The sequence below is a fragment of the Xiphophorus couchianus genome, chromosome 20 (assembly GCF_001444195.1).
Source record: "Xiphophorus couchianus chromosome 20, X_couchianus-1.0, whole genome shotgun sequence".
Classification (NCBI taxonomy): Eukaryota; Metazoa; Chordata; class Actinopteri; order Cyprinodontiformes; family Poeciliidae; genus Xiphophorus; species Xiphophorus couchianus.
In genome coordinates, this window is record NC_040247.1 from 2,999,003 (window position 1) to 3,012,025 (window position 13,023).

At 40.9% G+C, this 13,023-nt stretch overlaps 1 long non-coding RNA gene across 1 annotated transcript; it reads left to right on the forward strand.

The window, feature by feature from the left end:
* Positions 1-9,415: 9,415 nt before the first annotated feature.
* Positions 9,416-12,709, forward strand: LOC114136081 (uncharacterized). The gene is made up of 3 exons (XR_003593730.1): positions 9,416-9,862; positions 10,940-11,010; positions 12,269-12,709. It is a non-coding gene; the product is annotated as an uncharacterized LOC114136081 (long non-coding RNA).
* Positions 12,710-13,023: the final 314 nt, after the last annotated feature.

Consider the following 13,023-nt stretch of genomic DNA (forward strand, 5'->3'; position numbering starts at 1 on the left):
ACCAAAAGTATTGATTTAAAAGTTTTTAAAAATTTTGTTTAAACCCTGGAAATTGAACGAAGATTGTATTTCATATAATAAGGTTCCAAATTTCCTGTAGTAGATATTTATGTAAAGATATAAAGATTTTTCCAAATGTCACATTAGTGATTTTAAACAAGCTGGACTGAGGGAAGAAATGTTTGGATAGTAAAGATTGCAGAGGTCTGAACTAGAGACAAATGTGAGATATTGACTGTAAAAGGGAAGAATCAAGGTGCTGCAATGGCCTAGTCAAAGTCCTTTTACAGAACTGTGCAGAAACCTAAATGAAGAAGCAGCATTGGAAAAGTAGGATCTGAAGCTGAAAAAGCAGAAACTTTCCTTTTCTCCATGTCTGGATCTTCCGAGCTAACGCAGCTGAACGGAGCCGGTCCAGTATGTACTCAGGTGGACGGGATGAAAGCGCTGAGCTCCTCCTCCACCTGAACAAACAACGTTTCCCTCTCAGTCTCTGTGTGTGTGTGTGTGTGGGTGTGTGTGTGTGTGAGTAAAAATGATGCTATAGTGTGTTTGAGCTGGACCGTTCCCAGGAACGGCGCATTCATCCAGGTTTTGCCTGCGGTGCCTTTTTCCCGGCAGCCGGCAGGCAGCAACATGTTCTGGTTCTGCATGAATGTCAACAACAACAAGCCTGAGTCACAGATGATGGTTTGTTCAGCTTTCAGTGAAACCTCCAGGACCGGGACGGGATATTTTCCATGTTCTGCACTTTTCTTCCAGCCATCCCCGCTTCATTTCAGTCGGAGACTGACTGGAACAGATTTCACTTCTCGCTGCCTGTTTGGGTTTTGGTTTCTACGTTTCATGAAGCACCGAAAAATACTTTTCATCACATCACTTGTTGCTGCTGCAGGCAGAGTCGTGGTGTTTGAAGCAGTTTGTCTTGGTTGTGATTGGTTTGTGGTCGCTGCATCGCTTCATTGTTGAAATGTTTAACTGCCAGAGATTGGAAAATAAATTCTGGAACAGCTTGTCGTTTAAACAGAAAAACTTTCTCTAGAGCGAAAACATGTTGAATCGAGAAAGTTTTTCCTAAAAACAAGTTTTATATCTTGTTTGAATAAGAAACAGTCTTTTTTTATTGAGCTTTGGATATCGTTTAGACAAACTTTTTTATTTTAACGAGTTTTATATCATAAAACATGAAAGTTTCTCGTTACAACAAAATTTTCCGTTAAAATGAGTAATAAAACCTGCTAAAATGCAAAAGTTTATATCTCAGATTAACAAGAAACTTTCTCTTTTTAATGAATTTTGCATTTCATAGGACAAACTTTCTCGTGAAATCTCATTAAAACGTGAAAGTTTCTCATTACAACAACGGTTCTCGTTAAAATGAGATGAAACTTGAGAAAATGTAAAGGTTTATATCTTTGTTTAATGAGAAACGTTTTGGTTTTAACAAGTTTCGCACCACCACTTCCTCCATGAGCTGTTATTGCTGTGTGAAGAGATCCACCAAAAACAACCAATCAGAGGCAGGGGGAGGGTCTTAGCGCTGTCCATCAACCTGGTTCTTGATGACTAACAGCATTAAATGCGTTAATTGTGTTGCTAAATGTGCAAATGGCAGAGAAACAACGTACTGTTACAGGAAAACCGTTTATCCGCTGACATCTTTGGAGATGCAAATTAGATTAGCATTAATAACAGGCTATGCTAGTTGCAGCGTAGCAGAAAGCAAAGGCTAAGGCTTGATTTTCTTTCTCATCCCAAACTGTCAGGATATAGTGACAGTTTCAGCAAATATGTAAAAAAATTGTTTCTAAAAATGACATGTTGCAGCTTTAATAATGATATTTCATTGTTTTTGTCATTTCCTGACACAAGTAGCGCTCCCTGTGGTCAGTAGAAGTATTGCAGGTTTAATTAACGTCAACATTTGAAGACTGAACCATCCTGAGTTATAAAGTTGATGAAATAAACAAACATTTAGAGGAATAGAACAATAAAACTGGATGAAAAACGTTCCTGACTAAGCAGCGACTGCGTTTGGCGTCTCGTCGGAACGCTGATGGTCTCAGAGCGAACAGACCGGCTCTGATGACCCGGAGCGATGGCTCCACATCTCCTCCCTACGCTATGTGTCTGACAGCCAGCAGCAGACAAAGAGGCACAGGTGAGACCCGCAGCGTCTCATGGGACAATGGAGGGAATGTGAAACCCGGAGCCACGTCAAAGGAAAGCTGGGAGAGTCAAAGAGCGGCTTCACACAATGCCGCCAGCACCGAGGTCAACATGCGATCCTCCGGCTCTCTCCACCTGCTGGTCCCACTGGATCCACCAGCCAGTAAAACAACAACTACAACAATTATAATAATGAAATTCATCTGAAAACCTTTGACCAAGCTGGAAATATTTCATCAAGGCTCAACATTGAGGCTTTGGTCACATGATGCACTGGACTTCAAACAGAGACAGTGGTCATTGCTAAGCACTGCATATTTAAAGGCATAGCATGAATATGGAAAACTAATAAACTCTCCCAAATAAGTCAGCAAATATAAATGAGGTCATAGTTTAATTTTATTTTATGGAACTTTTATTTTACCAGGATAAATCCCCGTTCAGATTAAAAATCTTTTTTTCAAGAGTCCTGGCCAAAAGGCGGCAACAAATACAACACAAGAAAATCCACAAAGAAAAATATGGAGCTGTAAAAATCAGGCGCATGTTGTGGAATCGGCCTCAAGGACCTTTAGTTTAGATTTAAAAACCTTAAATGAGATTTGTTATTGTTTCTCTGTTTTGTTTTGTGATTCTGCTCCAACATTAATAAAACGGTTAAATTGTTAATTTTCCCCGTTACAATCCAACATATTAAAGCAAACACAACACGGAGGACCGTCGAGGCCCGGACCAGATTCCAGAACTGCTCTAAAACAGGAACTGAGTTATCATGGCCAAATCAGGGCTAGTTGGTTTGTTAATGTTTTCATTAATGTTAATCTCATATTGCGTGAAGTATTTGACCATTTTGTGTTATTTTTGTGAACATGATGGTTCTGGAGAGCAGGAAGATGTTCCTGCTGGGTTAGCAGTGAAGCTAACTTTGGTATTTTAGCTCATTTTAGCTCATTCACTAACATCTGCTCTCTGAATGGAGGAATCTAATCTCAACATGCTAGTGATGTTTACCCTCATCCTAATGATGGTGTTGATATGCTAGCTGCTGTCTGTATGATAGCTCTCATGCTAACATTAGCCTTGTAGGTAAAGTGAGCATTTTATCTCATTTTTGATATATTAGCTATGTTCAGCATACTGAGTTGAGTAAGTCACTGGGAGTCAACATGCTAGTGATACCCCACATCTTACCCTACATTTTAGCTAACCTTAGCTACATTGTTCATTTTCAGCCTCAGTATCCTTGATTTGGGTCAGATCAGAACTCTGGGATCCAAACGACATGCACACTTTGACAGGACGCTTTTGAATATTCTAGTTTTAAATTATTCTTATCAGTTGTAGACATTTTTATCTTAGTTTGCTGTTTATGTAGCTGTTGGAACACCTGAATTTCCCCAATAATGGACAATAAAGAATGTCTATTCTATTCTGCCTTCAGGGTTAAACAGGACAAACTGACCCGGTTTGCAGATGTTTTCTCTGCTTCGTTGCAGATGTTCTGCTGATGACAACCTTCATATTCTGAACATTATCTTCTCTCTGCTCAGTCTGGTCAGTGTTATTTCCTGCGATGGAGCGGACAGATTAATGATGAGCATTAAAGCACCATCAGTACTTCTCTGTGATTGTTACTCCATCATTTGCATGTAAACAAAAGGTTCCTCTTTCCTGCTTCTCTCGTTTGAATGTTGGGAGGCAGAAAGAGGAAACAGAACCTGAAGCAGTTCTTTGTTAAAAGGAGCAGCGCTGTTGTTATCAAATGTCAACCTGATCAAATCACCAGGGTCGAGTCTGCGTCTGCGTTCGCTCTGGGAAACATTAATAACTATTTATAGTTTTCCATGAATAACTCTCCTCATCCCTGTAGAGGTGAAAGAGTCAGGTTAATCCAGCAAACCAAATGTTGCTGCTGAATCTGTTGCTCTTCGTCTGGCGTCTTATCTTTGATCGGTCGAGTCATTTTTAGGTTAAGATGCTTCAGCGAGAGCTGCTTTACGGAGCAAAGGTCACCTAAAGCACAAAGAAAATTAAATTCCTGCTCCGGAGATAAAAAACCAGAAGAAGCAGGGATTACATTCACATGTTGGGATTCTGATATATCAAAGTTTACAACGTGCGACAAAAAGGTTTTAAAAATGTTTCGTTTCATTAGGCAGTAATGAGTAATATTAATTTTGATTGTTGTTATATATTTCAAGATAAAATTAAATTACAATTTTTTGGTGATGGAGGAATAATTCAGTTATATAATAAACACTAATATAGTATTTCTGTGCAGTTGCTAACAGGAAACAATCATTTTTGCCACATTTGAACCGCCATGCACTATAATGTTGAAACAGTATTACATTCCAAAACTTGCAAATGAATTTTAAAGATGAGTTTGATGAACAGACATAAAGTAATCTTTATAAGTAAATTGGTTTTATTTTACTATTTCATGTCACTAATTTATGTAATATGTCATTTGAAACAAATTCTGGATGTATTAATGAAATAAATGTCATCTAATTAAAATCTAGCATCAGATTATCAACAAAATCAAAACAAATATTTTTTAAACAGAAATAGATAGAAATGTAATTAATGCTAGTTTTGTGTATTTATGTTTAAATTTGACCCTTACTGCACAGTATTTGGCTTTTTATTTTGTTTTTATATATTATTCCTACCTTTGTGTTAATCAGTGTGTCACTTTGCTGCTGCTGCACAGAAACTTCCCTAATGTGGAACAATAAACGATATTTTCTATCACTGCCTTCATTCTGCAAGACTTTTCCAGTTCTTACCCAAAGTAAAAACTGTGGAGGTTCTCCGTCCGGCGAGGACGAACCTCAGAGTTACTCAACTGTGGTTTACACCGTTTTGAAGCTTAACATGCAGAAATCATCTGATGTCAACTAAAAACATGAGAAATCTTGACTTCTGCTTGTCCGACGAGGCTGGAACGAGGATCAGTCCCAGAGGGACGTTTCTGCACCGAAACGTTTTATTTGACTTCAAGTGTTTCCGCTCAGCTCTGAAACCAGAGAAACTCCTTCAGAGAGGAGATCTCATAAAACCAGAGGAAGCTGAGGGTCTTAAATCTGTCCACACCACTGCAAAGGTCAGAGGTCAGTGGATGAGGGAATGCAGGAAATGAGGCTGCAGGTGAGTTCCCGCGCATGGCGGCGTCCCGGTACGTCGCACTGAGTCTCTTTTCTTCTCTCCGGCCGTTTCCCTCTCTGTGCCTCTTCTCCGCTCAGCCACAGGCCGTCTTTTGTCTTCATGCAAAAACTCACATTCCTCATGGCCTCTGCCCACAGACACACAAACACACACACACTCAGGCATTCCTCTGCCCGGCAACAATGAGCTCTTTGTGCCGCACGCCCGCCTGTGTTTTCATTTCATTTTTTATTGCTTTTGAACTCCTTGCATGGAGAATTTAATCATCTCTGCGCTGGTTCCTGACTCTGCTTCTGAAAAGGATTTTTTTTTTGTGTGTGTGTGTTGTTTGACGGCTGGTAGTCCGGGAGGCCGGCAGCTGTGGTGTGAGCAGAAACGCCCTCCACACACACACACACACACACACACTCATATGGTCCAAAGACAAAAGGACTACTAGTCTTAGAGACACCTGACTTAAGCTCCGGTTTTGTTGTGTCGCTTATCGTCTCTTCAAGGATTCAGGCAGTGAAAAGAAGTCAGAGGAAGGCAGGAAGTGACATAATATCAACAAATCACTACATCATGACCTCATTCAGAAACGCTACTGTCCCGTAAAGAAAACACTTCCTGTCATATTCAGAGCTGATCAACATGTGAGCTCACGTTTTCCAGATTCATGTTGGCCTGTTTCATCCACTCAGACTCCAGTTTGGACACATCAACGTGACCCAAACAGGAAGAAGATCCTTGACCCCAGATCCTGGCCTCCAGGCTGGACTGAGGTCAGAGACGCCACGTTGCTAACCACGTTTCCATCAGCAACTTTTTACACACATTTTGAAATATCACATCAGAGTCAGTTTGTAATAATTGAGTTTTTTATAATATGATTTATTGTTTGGTTCTTTATTTCAGTAAACTGAACAGGCATATGAATACCATAACATGTTTTTAATTACAAATGTCTGATAATTATTGAGTCGGTTAGTAACATATGTCATTAAATTCAGATGAGTGTTACTTCTCCTTGTCAAACAGAAAAGTTGTGGTAAGTTAATTATCTTGTTCTTGGTTCTGTATGAACATGTTTTTCTGATTTGTTTTATTTGTTTTAAAATCAGTTTGAAACAAATAAATAAAAATAGTTTTTATGTTCACTTGAGATGGTTTTCAGCTTTTTTGGAAAAGAGTTAATGCGCTAAACGCTAGCAAACAGATCTGGTCTGTGCCTTACCAGAGGCACCAGAGGAGACGGATGAATAACTGAATTTCTTTGCTGTTATTTTTGTGCCACCAATCCGAGAGCACAGAGAAACCGATGTGAGAATATATGTCTATGTAAGCAAACAACTATTTATGCTGCTGAGTATTTATATTTCACATAAACTCTTGTTCTGCTCTGACTCCCTTTCTCCTCATGTATGGAACACCAAGAAGGCCAAAAACGTGCAAAAGTATTTTGTTAATGTGCAAACATGTGCGTTCATGATTTAAAGTGTTTGTCAATGAACTCGACCACCAGATCAGATTGATTTTATTCATTAGATGAAAGGAATTTAATTACAATCAACAATTCAAAATACTTCAGAAAGACGCAGAAATGACAAAGTGAAAAACACCAGAGAATATAAAAGATTTGCATTTTGTAGTCTAAGAATATGTAGTTAAGCATACTAATTGTCGTGATCTGTGTTTTTCTGTGTTTATTTCTGAGTTTTCGGTGTCCTTGAGTCTCTTCGTTGTCCTGTCTCCCCTCCATTACTCCCAGGTGTGTCTCGTTCCCCGATTACCTCCTGTGTATTTAGTGTCACCTGTGTGTCTGTGTCTTTGTCGGGTCCTCGTCTCATTTGGCATCTAGTCTCTGTCATCTGTGTGCCCAGTCCGTCATCTCATCCTTTGTGTAACCGGTTGCTACCGGCGTCGAGCGCTGGCTTCCGCTCGGCCGTGCTGCCCGGTATTCTGGACATTATTGGACTGTGTAATTCTGGATATTCATTATTTAAACCATCTTACTCGTCTCATCCTGGGTCTGCTGCGTTTCCCTCACCATCTTCCACCACCGTTTCATGACACTAATGTGCTTCATTTATGCATTTAGGGAACATTTTGACATTTCCCGAGCTTCTATGTGAAGTAATCTCCTCCCAGCCGACCCCCCTGCTGCTGCACCACCCAATAAAACGTCCACGTTTACAGTCTACAACCCAGAGCTCCAATCAGCACCTCCATATTTCTGTTTTACAGCAGCGAGGAACAAAGTGCGGCGCTGTGGATGACAGGACACCTGTAAAGCGTTTGAAATTTCAGCATCCGCTCACACACAAAAAGCTCCTTGAGATAAAAAGCTGCATCAGGTAACCTGGACGGTGCAGCAGAGACCTGCAGCAGGTCTCCGTCTGCGTCCCGACGGCCGACTCCATGACGGCCTTCATGCTGCTCAGGCTTTGAACTTTGCCGGCAGTAACTCGATCTGGAGACGATAAAACCCCGAGGGGAAGCAGTTTGTGTCACTGCAGCCACCCACAAACCACCAACCAAAGATGTTACATGAATTTGACTCAATGCTTGTTTCTGGGTGTGATGAACTCTGACCTGAACCTTCAGACTCACATAAAAACGGTTACAAAGTCGGCCTTCCATCACCTGAAGAACATTTCCAGGACTAAAGGACTAATGTCCCAGCAAGATTGTGATAACTGCATTTCCTTTAAAAATGTGCACAAATCTCTGTCTATGTTCTGTTAATGTTGAAAAAACACAATTTCGTAATTGTTCTGTTTCCATTAAATAGGACGTGAAATTAAAATCACACGTGAATAAACTTGTTCCCGTGATAAATCATTAAAATTCATGGGGCAACGTATCTAAACATGAAGTATGTCCATAATTCATCCATCAGAGACGTCAGCGTCTTATTCAGGCGTTGGAGCAACAAGCTCCACCTACTTGGCAGCGGGTTTTGGGGAAATTGTAGTCGGCAACGGATTCAACATGACTTTTGATGAACTGGGTATCTGTGAGTTCTGTTGGCGCCTGATGCGCATTGTCTGAAAAAACAAAACAAAACCAAGCCGTGAAGAAAACTACTTCCTGTTGTCTTCTTCTGTATTTTTGCCAGTAGTAACATTTGGCTGTTGACGCCTGCGATGTGAAAAAGGTGTTCAAGGATCACTTCGGTTCGGATGACGGTCATCTCAGGAAGGTGGTACCCCAACCCCAGCTGAGTGATGGTCGGACTGCTTGTTGCCATGGCGACACAGCTGGTCTCTCTCGTCTAACTTTATAGCGTTGGAAAGAATGACGGGATGTCTGGCAGCAGCCCGCCGCCTGTTGCACCTGAGTGACTCACCGCCTGCTCTCCTGCTCAAACCCGATGATTCAACTCTAGATGGACACAAAAAAATAAACCTTTCAGCCGAGACTTTCTGCTTTCAGCCCCTCCCCAGGGCGAAGCATCGACTTTCAGCGAAATCATGACCCAACCCTGCAATCCTTCTTCCCGGCAGAAATTCAGACAGGACAGAAACGCCTCTGCCTTTAGAAACAGGTAAATGGGTTCTACTGGAGTTCTGGTTGGTTTTCATTGGGTTTTGTTTGGTTTATTTTGCTGATCTTGATTATTCTGTCAGCTTTCGGAAATTCCAGCTTCCCACACCAGCAACGTCGAGTCAAGCTTCATAGAGCAACACATTTCAGCAGCAAACCTGTTTAAAGTGTTTTACATGGTAACAATGCAAAAATAAAAAGCCATAAAAACATCAAACAGTCACCAACTGAGAAACCAATAAACATTACATTTGATCAATTACCATCATCAAAATCATCAGCACACATCAAAAATGTTGGTCAATGTTCCTGTATGTTACTGGGCACAAAAGAAAAACAAATGATTTGAAATTTTAAACATTTATTTAAACTGAAAATAATTTCAAAGCTGAAAAGAAATTTGAAACTCAAATTTAAGTTTGAAACTTGAAAAAAATGGAACTGAAAAATCATTTTAAACTTAAGAAAAAAATGTTCAAAACTACTTTTCAGATTCAAACCTTTTTTAGTTTAGTTTTTTCTTTCAAACAAACTTTATGGCCTCAATTTAGCTCCATATAATTGCCCATGAAGGAGCTCTAACGCTGATTGGTTATTGTGTTTTTGTATCTGACTGTTTTGATGACTGATTGGTTAGAAGAGATGTTTGAGTTTTCTCCTGGTTAAGTGGAGATGGAAAGAGAAACCGGAAAGATGTTGGACCTGAATTCACCTAAAAGCAAACAGATGATGAGAATCTGATATGCAATTTTAAAAAGTTCCGATTCGGTTCTGTTCGCGCCCCTGTGGAGGATCTGGACCGGTTCTGGTGGATCTGGACCCAGCTCTGGTTCTGGGTGCCGCTGGTGGAGGAGTGACGTCACACCTGAACTTTGGACTTCTGTCCAGGTGCTGAACAAACAGGAGGTGTGAGAAATAGTTTTCAACCAGCTCATTAACTCGGACTGGTTCTGTTTTACGCTTCCAGAACCGCAGATGAAGTCATGGAAACCCGGTGTGTTTGATGGACCGGCTCCATCTTGTTTCTGCTCGGCTCCATATCTGCCGTCTGTTCTTTGTGCCGGACTTGGCGGGTCGAGCCGGCGGCGTGAAACCGGATCCGCCCGCAGCTCGGGCTGATCCGGGGAACAATGCAGGAGGTGTAACTCATCCACATTGTTTCTGACGGCCCGAACACGCTGCTGGAGAGAACCGCAGCCTGATCCAGTTTCACGGAAACACCTCCAGGCAGAACCGAGCCGAGCGGCTTTGGGCTGAAGCACGACGAGCGGATTTAATGCGAAACATCAGGTTCAGAACCGAAGCAGAACCTACACTCTGCGATGGTTCTCCTTGGACTGGGCCTGTCGCAACAAGCAAAACAATGTTTAAATTACACAAATTAAAACGAGCTCTAAGGTTTTAGATGCCGGACCGGACCGGACCGGGTCGGGTTGTCTCCTGACCCGGTCCGGACCTTCAGGTGTATGGCAGGCTGATTTTAAATAAATCAGCTTCATTCCAGATATCTGGAATTAGCTTATGACTACAAATATTTAGGTCTGTGGCAGTAAATCAATTAATTAAACCCAACAGTTTAACAGGTTCGTTAATTTTCTCTTTCTACCAAAAACTGAATGAAAAAAGTTTTCAATCCGGCGTTTTGGTCTCAATTAAACCTTTTCTGAAAGACTATTTTATTTACAGGAACTCCATAGCTCATTTTATTTGTTGTTTTTTATTTTTTATGGATTTATTTTGGGTATTTTAAATGTCTTCCAGTTTCAGTGTTAAATGTTCATTGGAATTTAAAGTTTATTGATATTTCAGGATGTGTTCCTGCATTATGATGCCATGAAAATAGTCTCAAAAACAACAATATAATCATTTATTGCAATAACGTCTGGGACAATTTATCATCCAGCAAAATGTGTTACAGTGATTTGGATCAGGGCTTTCTGCTTCTGACCCAAAATGTTCAAATAAGAAACAAAATGTTGAACTCTTTCTGTGGAGAACAGTTCGGGTCCATTTTTCTAGATGTGACACAAACTGGAAGGATTTAATATGATCTTTTTTTCTGACCAATCAGCTGCTGGGAAACCGGTCGCCATGGGTTACCAGCATTCACCTGGGATCTGCAGGAAAAGTTTCGGCAAACAGGTGGGGCTTCTTACAGACAGACAGGTGAGGAACTCAAACTGGGTTACCATGGCGACCCAGAAAGGGTTTCCTGCAGCATTAGTAACTCTTATTATCCAACAGGAATAATAAGAGTCCATCCATCTAAGAGTCCACTAATCCATCAACAACTGATGTAGAAACTATGGGGTTATAAAGTTACAGTCAAACATGAACAGCAATAATTTGGGTCATAAGAGAAACGGAAAAAGGAGAAGAAGAGAAATCGGAAACATTTGGTTTGAATCTGTCAGGAAATTCCAGTCATTCCTCGATGATTCCTCCTATCATTGTTCCTGTCAACGCTGCGTCTGTTCTCCACCCTCGGCCCTGACCTCTGACCCTCACTCGGCCCTAATAACAGGAAGTGATTGACTCTCTGCTGTGAGAGGAGGAAGGAGGTTGACTCAGAGCGGCGTCGACCCGTTTCTAACTAACGACCCGCTCCGATCTGCAGAACTTTGCAGATTTTCAGCCCAGAAATGAAGGAAATTCAAAACATCTGCTTCTGTTATGACTCAACTTTTAATGGTTAGCCTCCACCTGCAGCGCCCCCTGGTGGGTGTTCAACTTTGGCTCCAGAAATTTCCCAAATCTACAAAAAAGTGTCAAAAGAAACAATTATTTTTCCAAACCTTTTTGAGTTTTCCAGTTGACATGGCAACAGTGATGTCATCAGTTACGACCAGCCGGGTTTGACAGAGGATTAATGGGTGCTGAAGGTTCAGAACCGACCATAAAATCAAAATGCCTCTGACGCAGTGAGGCAACCAGTCCCACCAGCTGCCAGCTTTCTGCTGGGATTAAAGTATTTCTAATGGGACATTTATTTCAACTTTCTGATTTATGATGAATTTTCACCCTCATATTAACAATAAGAGAGAAAATATTAATAATTTTAATAATGTCAGCAGTTTAGAAACAATTATTGTTATAGTATTGTTATTGTTATAGAAACTCCTTCATCACCATATTTACCCTCATAATTTAGGGGATTACAGGGTTATTGCTGCTCTAATCTGGGAGGTATAAATATGTTAAAACATCCTCCTGAGTTGTTTTTATTATAATTGCTATCATTATGTGTTCTCAGATTTATATCTTTCCCAAATAGCTGATTAGTTTAATGGTTTATTTGTATTTGTAGGAAATTATCCAGTGAAAGCAAAACTCACCCCAGAGAAACTGTCTGTCTCCACATTTTCTGCTCTGATTGGATCATTTTTCTTGTTTATGGAAGAGGAGAGCGGGATTACCAGAGCGCAGACTGGTACCATAACACCAACAGCGTCTCAGGCCCGTTTCCCACACACCAGGCCGAAACATGTGGAAGCGTTTAAAGATGGCAGCCTCCAATCACCGCGTCGTCCGTCACCCGACACCGCCCTGAGAGGGCCGTGAACCCGACAGACCAGAGGTCAGCGGCGACGAGGCCAAGCTCCAGGGCGGACCGCGGGCCTCCGGACCGGGCCGACCGGCGCGTACCGGGCCGACCGGGCGCAACATGATCCAGGCAGGATGTGGGCTGATGCCGTTCGGGTCCAAACTCTTTACCTCCTGAGCCAAAACTGTCAACCTGAAAGTAACTGATATTTTAAAATCTGGCATTTAAAAATTGAGATAAAAAGCTAAATGTTTGATTTTTATCTGCACAACTAACACAACACAATATTTTAATAACATTATGAAGTCTGATTTCCAGCTGCACTGCAAAAATTCAAAATCTCACCAAGTTTTTTTGTCTAGTTTCTAGTGCAAATGTAAAAAGACAAAACTAATTTATAAATATCGTTTCACCAAGATATAGAAGCTTGTTTTAAGCTTAATTCATTTGATGAAAAAGTTCTTGTTCTATTGGGAGATTATTTCACTTATTTCAAGACATTTTTCCATGTTACAAGTAAATTAATGGAGCAAGTACTTTTCCCTCAATATTAAGGAATTATTGTCTAAAATCAAGCTCCCATATCTTGCTGAAATGTTATTTTTAAGTTA